The sequence below is a fragment of the Mauremys mutica genome, chromosome 3 (genome assembly GCF_020497125.1).
Source record: "Mauremys mutica isolate MM-2020 ecotype Southern chromosome 3, ASM2049712v1, whole genome shotgun sequence".
NCBI classification, from domain to species: Eukaryota; Metazoa; Chordata; order Testudines; family Geoemydidae; genus Mauremys; species Mauremys mutica.
This window is the reverse complement of record NC_059074.1, coordinates 209376004-209383492: the sequence shown is the minus strand read 5'-3', so window position 1 is coordinate 209383492 and position 7489 is coordinate 209376004.

Below are 7489 nucleotides of genomic sequence, written 5' to 3'. Positions count from 1 at the left end.
TGGTGGAACCTCAACCGGAGGCGATGGAGGGGGCCTGCTGACAGTGGCTTCCGGCACCCCTTGGACCGAAGTCCCCTGTCGCGGGAGGAAGGGGGCACCCTGAGTCTCGTGGGAGGCCCAGGGGGTCCAGAAACCCCATTGCTGGGGACCCGGGTCTTGACCTTGCGGGTCCGCGCGGTAATCTGTGCTGGCGTCGTCGTGAGAAGCGACCGACGGCTGACGGGAAGGCCACGGGGGGCAGAGGCGCTCAGAGACTGCGCCGTCGATGCCACTAGTCTGTCCGTGGACGGTGCCGGGTACCGGTGCCGATCGTCTCGGTGCCGGGAGCGGGAGCGGGACCTGCGACCGCGAGAGTAGCGGGAGGTCGACCGCGATCTCGATCGTCGTCGATGGGAGCGGCTTTGAGACCGGCGTCGGGAGCGGTGCCGGGAGCCGGACCTCCCTCGGTGCCGACGGTCCGGAGAGCGGGACCGGGACCTGGAACGCCTCCGGGAGTACGACCGGTACCGCGATGGAGAGCGGTACCGGGACTGCGACCGGCGCCGAGAAGGAGAGCGGTACCGGGATGGAGACCGGTGCCGTGACCTTGAACGGCGGGAAGGTGACCGTCTCCGGGATCGGGACCGGGAGCGGGACCTGGATCGCCTTCTATCCCGTGAGTCAGGGGTGGCAGGTCGTACCATGGCCGGTTTACCCACTGACAGAACGGCCCGCACCGGCGGTGCCGGGGGCCGGAGGCTCGGTGCCTCTGTGAGTTCTATGAGCTCCCTCGCCGTCGAGAACGTCTCGGGCGTGGACGGGAGAGGCAGCTCTACCACGGCTTGCACCGGGGAGCGCGGAGGTACCGGACTCGACGGCCCAGCCGGTGCCGGAGTCGACGGTACCGCGCACGGTCCGTGCGCTGTCTTGGACGGTGCCGAAGGCGCCGCTGCTGGCTGCTGGACCACTGGTCTCGCTGAAGCAGTCTCTACAGCCTTGGGCTTAGGCTTCCGTTTCCCCGATGGTGAATGGGAACGGTGCCGGGGCTTCGGTGCCGGCTGTTTCTTAACAGTCTCGGTACCGGACCGGCCGGGGACCGCTGGAGCACTACGCACCGAGGACGACGCCGGAGCCGGAGGAGTCGGCACCGCAGGGGTAAGCGCCGACTCCATAAGGAGCTGCCGCAGCCTAATGTCCCGCTCCTTTTTAGTTCGCGGCTTGAATGACCTGCAAATGAGGCACTTGTCAGGTCGATGTCCCTCGCCGAGACAACGAAGGCAGGCGTCGTGGGGGTCCCCAACGGGCATATGCCGCTGGCAAGCCGCACAGGGCTTGAATCCCGGTGTCTTGGGCATACGCCCGCACCGGACGGGAAAAGAGGGGCTAAGCCCCCCTAATTCCCCTTAAACTAACTACTAACTACTCAATTAACTCAATTTAACAACTAACTATATACACTAAATACAAACTAGAACCAAGGTGAGCTAGGTAAGTGGAGGACGACAAGCACTCCACAGTTCCAACTGCCGTCACGGGCGGGAAGAAGGAACTGAGGAGCGGACGGGCCGGCTGGGGTATATAACTAGCGCTATAGCGGCGCCACTCCAGGGGGCGCCCAGCCGGCCCACCGGTGTTGCTAGGCTAAAAATGTTCCGAAGAGCCGTGCACGCACGGCGCGCACACCTACATGGAATGCATAGGAGCAATCACTCGAAGAAGAATCTGTTTTTCACAAGGACTGAATGCCCAGCAGATCCAGCCAAAGTCAATATTCAGTCTCAGAATACAAGAGCCAGAAGGCAGTCAATAAAATTAAATGGAACCAAGCTGAAAAATGACCAAAGGAAGTACTTTTGACTTAATGCACAATTGGCCTATGTAACTCACTGCCACAAGATATCAGGGAGGCTGAGAATTTAGTAGGGTTCAGAACAGCCTTAGGCATTTTTACAGAGAATGTGAACATCCACAGTGTAACTTTTTATCCTAAGGCATATAAGATTTCATGCTTTCAGGCATAAGTCAGGCCCTAATAGAAGGAATTTCCCTATGGGCCATTGGGGTGCATCATGACACTGCTGGAGACAGGACATCAAACTAGATGGTCTGAGCCACTTGCAAGGCTTATCTCTACCCTACCTATCACTATCAAGAGGTAAACTTCAGCCTCCAATTGACCCTCATGCCGGTCTCCATCACCTACTTGTTACATTTTCAAACAAGCCCCTTTGTGCTCTCTCCCAACCTGCCCCTCGTGCTTGGCTGGAGCTCCTACAAACATCCTCAAAACAATCTCATTATCCACCTTCAAAATAACACTCCTTTGCCAGGATGCCTACAAAAAACTTGACAACACTTAGGGGGCTGCTGCTGTGCTGAGACCACGGCCACTCATGTCAACCACTCTTGTCTCATTGTTCTTCGTACTCCCTTGTCTATCGCTATAGACCTGTGGTTTCGTGTCTGATATTTAAGTTGTATATTTTGGGGGCTAGGAACTGCCTTTTGGTTTTGTGTTTGTACAGCGCCTGAAACCATGGGGTCCTAGCCAATGATTGGGACGTCTAGCACGATGATAATAAAAATACAATTATTATTATTATTGCTAACAATATGTTCCTAATTATAGGCCTTATCCTACACCATTGACATTAATGGGAGTTTTGCTATTGATTTAATGAGAGCAGAACCAGCTCCTATTTGACTGTGTTTGGGAGGGAGGAGGAATAAGAAATAAAAATTTAGGGTATGTCTACCCTGCCCCAGCATAGCTACATCGCAGTAGCTATGCTAGCATAAACCATAGTGCAGACACAGCCTACGCCAACTGAAGAGGTTTTGTGTCAGTGTAGGAACCTCCCCAAACACAGTAGCTACACTGATGGAAGCCATCTACCCAGGGCCGGCTCCAGGCACCACCTTAGCAAGCAGGTGCTTGGGGCAGCCACTCTGGAGAGGGGCGGCACATCCAGCTATTCGGCGGCAATTCGGCGGAGGGTCCCTCACTCTCGCTCAGAGCGAAGGACCTCCCACTGAATTGCTGCAGATCATGATTGCGGATTTTTTGGGTTTTTTTTGGCTGCTTGGGGCGGCAAAATCCCTGGAGCCGGCCCTCCATCTACCACTGACATAGCTGTGTCTGCACTGGGGTGTGGGTTTTTTTCCACACCGTGGACCAATATCGCTATGTCAACCTACTTTTAAGTGTAGATCAAACCATAGCCCATTACTGAAAAAACTGGAGAATAACGCAGCTCTCTGGTTCTGCTACACGACTGTGTCATTAGAATGATATAGCAGAGTGTACAGACCTGTCCAGTCCTCCCTGTCGGGGTACACGCATCTCAGAACTGATGCCCAACTTGTATCACTCCTTGCAATTCTATATTTGCATGGCCCTTTGTTCAGCATAGTCTCTTCTTTGTGCTGTAAAGAAGAGACAGTAAAATACATCAGGGCAGAAGTAATGTCAAACCTGACTGATAACCGCATTACAAATATATGCGCCATCAGTCCTTGTTCCTGTGTGAAGAGAATTAGAACAAAATTAGATAACTTAAAAGAATCTTTACACGCGTCTGGGGGTTTGGTACAGATAGTTCATTGTGAACAAGGCCTACAGATTGGTAGAGGTCGCCCAGGGCAGAAAGAAAATAACATTAATTTAGCCTTCAAAGAATAAAATACAGAACAATGTCATGCTTGGGGGGGAGCTTTCTGAGGAGTGTTTTCTTAATGAAAAGTAAGTTTTTGGAGTTTGCTTTTCAAATGGAGCAATTACACAAACAATCCTATAGGAACAAAGAGGACTTGGTGCTTTCCCTGGGGGATAAAGGGGCTTCGAAACAATTCCAGTGATTCCAAAATAGTTGTGGGCCATCCCTAGGTACAATAAAACAGCAAGTGCCAAGCATTTGGCTTTGCAATGGTATGTTAACGTGCAGTGTAGTGTGCTGCCAGTAGGGGCTAGATCCACAAAGGGGACCCCGGCTCAGTATTACAACAGCTAACCTGAGGCACAGTGCCACCCCATGGAATTCACCCCCGAGCTAGGCGCCCCAGCCCCCGCCTAGACAATGCAGTGGAGAGCTAAGCGGCTATGAATGGGAGTCACAGAAGCCAGCACACTGAGCCAGAAGCCACCTAAGCCAGCCAATAGGAAATTTGGAGGAGGGGCTGGGGCTTAAGCCCCAGCCATCAAAGAGAGAATGGTGCCCAAGTCCAGGTCAGAGGGAGGCACCTAGCTCCAACTGGGATTCACAGCTGTGAACCCTCTCCTGGAGCAGGTGCCTAAACCAACTCAGTCCATTTTCCCAGAAAAGCCAAGGCGGCTGTGCCACCACCACTCTTACAAAGTCATAGCCCCGTGGTTAGAGCTCTCCGGCAGGAGACAACAGTTCATAGCCTACCTCCGCCTAATTCAGAGCAAGGCACGAATGCCGGTCTCCCACATCCCACAATCACGGCTAGTGGAGCTGTTCCACTGTATGAAGTACTTAAATATTCATTGGAGCAGGGACCGGAGCCTGGGTCTGTCAGGAGAGCAGCTCTAACCACTGTGCTGGACAATCAGCCATGTTCTCTCTCTGACCCGATGAATGTTTACATATTTGATATAAAGTAGAACATCTTCAATAAGAGAGACTGAGAAATCTACACCCCAGAGTACCCAACAGGAAGCAGGCTTCCTATGTTAAGTCCCTTCTCCTCACCAGAGAGTGGGGGGATTTGAAGTCAGGTTTCACACATTCTAAAGGAGTGCTCAAGCCACTGTGCTATGAGGGCATTAGTGCTGTTGATTATTGCATTAGGCCCAGCAGGTGGGGAAAGGGCTAATTTGAGGATTCTACTGAGTACCTCAGCAGTGTCAGAACTTCAGTAGCTTTCCGCATGCCGGTTGTTAGAAATGTAAGCACCTAGGACACCCCCACCAGTGGAAATGTAGGTATCTAGGGACTACAGGTTCCAACAGGGTTAGGTAGCTGCTGAGTGGGGCTTTTGAGCGTCCAGTTTTTGGTCTTAGATGCCTAAAATGGCAGTTAGTTGCCTAAATACCTTTGTGGATTTAGCCATAGAAGTGTTTGTATGCTGTACAGAGTACCAGACAGAATTTGTACCTTGGTCAACAAAAAAAGACAAAGCTGGAGCTCAAGGTGTGTGGAAGCCTGTTTGTTTGGGTCAATAGCTTGTACTTGTTGTCTTTGGTAAATCTTTCTCATTTAAGAGAGCCCGTGATTCCATGTATCATCATCTTTACAGTACCATTGCTTCTCTGCTGTGGTGCACCAATGCAACCGTTATTAGCTGTGCAACGCCCTGACTGGTCTTCGGTGGCTATCAGCTTGTTAAGTGAAGTTCAGGTCCCCAGCACCCTCCATAAAGTGCTGCTATTTTGGACCCTCCCTGTGGAATTGCTCTATGCAGTTAGGAGCACTGCACCACTGGCCCCTGGATGGATCCTTCACCTCACATGGAGCCCTCTGCTATTAAGTTCACGGCTGTGAGCGGCACACACAACTAGGATGTAGGCAGATTTATTTCACTTTTATGTCTTTTCCTGAGTGCAGCTTTGCCCCAGTTTCTGAGAGCAGCTGAATGGTCACTGCCTCTCTGAGCTCTCGAATGACCATTCCTGTGTTATGGAAGCATTCCTGATCAATTTGCTGTCAAGCTTCAGCCAAACCTCATCCTTCAGGGTTTCCCAAAACTCGTAATGCACACAGTGTGCTAGGCTCATTATTAACCTTAATGACAGAGAAACAGATTGCCAAGTATTACATTCAAACTCAGCTCAGAGGGTTTGAGACAGACACTCACGTATTCTTTCTTTCTGTAACACGTCTGTGGCTGCAAGCAATGATTGGCAGCTCAATCATACAAATTCAGCACTGGTGATGGAACCCAGGCTACAAACCCACAAGAGATGCTGCTGTAAAGGAAGGAGAGACTGCATAGATTGGAGCTGCTGCCTTCAGAGAGGAGCAGTGATACCGTTTGTTGGGGGGTCCACCCCACACAAGGAAGGGCAGGGTGTTAGGGCAATTGCCAGAGAATGGCATTGCTCCTTTGGCTGTGGATTCTCCACCAGTTTAACCCAGATGCACCTGCCCATCCTAGCCTCACTCTTGCCTTTGGCTGCCTCTGCGCTTGCTGTTTGCTTCGCTCTCTAGGAACCTGAAAATAAATTCCCCTTTACAGACATGGCTATGTTCGTTGTCATCATTAAAGAAACTTCCCAGTGACACAGGGCATATAAGGTGCCGTCTTTCCCTTCCTAAGGAGACAGGAAATGAGGGAATGCTGTAGGATTTAAAGTCTAGCAGACATTTCAATAATATTGAAAGGAGTTTCTCATCCTACACCTGCCCTTCAACCCCCCTGACAATCTCTGTGGCATTTTACAGACCTGTCTCCAGGAGCTGTGTAGGAAAACCCCATACAAATGGGAAACCACACACAAATTGCTGCCAAAACAAGGCAAGTAAATCAGAAGACTTTCAGTGTCAGAGCTCTCAAAATAGCCATAAAACTCTCCTGACAGGAATGTGATCTTGAAGCTAACAATGTTCTTTTGCTAGGCATTAACTTCCTTTGGCCAGCCACAAACTCCAGAGCATTGGTACCCGCAGGAAACGGCTAGTGTTCAGCAGAGACCTGCTCAGTTTTTGTGCTCATTACCTATTGTGTTGAATGTTTACTCAATATTTATAGTACGGATGCCATGCCCACAGATTTTAACAATTGCCCCTAGCTTCTGACATACAGTAGAGGACTACTTAATCTGAGAGGAATTTGCCATCCGTCTTGAACTGGTATTCCAGAGCTAAATTGCAGGACTTGACTCTTGCTGAGAACAAGTGTTTGTATGGAATGACCTGATGAAATGGGAATTTCCCTTCACTCCTTAGGCATAACTCACAGTGCAGCTATAAAGCTTATGAACAGTGCAAGGCTGGCTGTCTCTCAGTAGACTGTTCAGAAGGGGGATTAACCAAAGGAAAAAGTAGTGTGTGAGAGAAGTGTCCCCCCTTCACTCTGTCTGGAGTAGTGCAGTTCAAAGTTGCTGCTCAGTTCTAAACCATGGAGAGGATCCTCTTAACTTTATAAAAGACACTGTCGGGTTAAAAACATAACTTTAGTATTTCTCTCAGCTAGGACCAGGGAAACACCTTGGCCAGTTCAATTTCTGATTGCAGTATGTTCTAACTTTCCAATTAAAATGCACATGAGAAATGTTGCAATGTTTGGCTTGCTGTAGGTGAAGGTTTTAATAGATAAACCATCTCCATTGGAATAAATTCAGTAAGATTTTATTAGCCATAATTTTTGTAATCTTATTTGTACAAACCCTTAATTCTAGGTCATATTTGACCTTGCAGTGTCTTTGGATTTTCAGAGGGCAAGATGGCAGTAAGTGTGTGTGTGTGGGGGGGGGGGGAGACCATTATTGCTCATCTCTGTAAAGTGGATGGTTATAACGTGCATACACATGATAATTACAGGGCTCTTG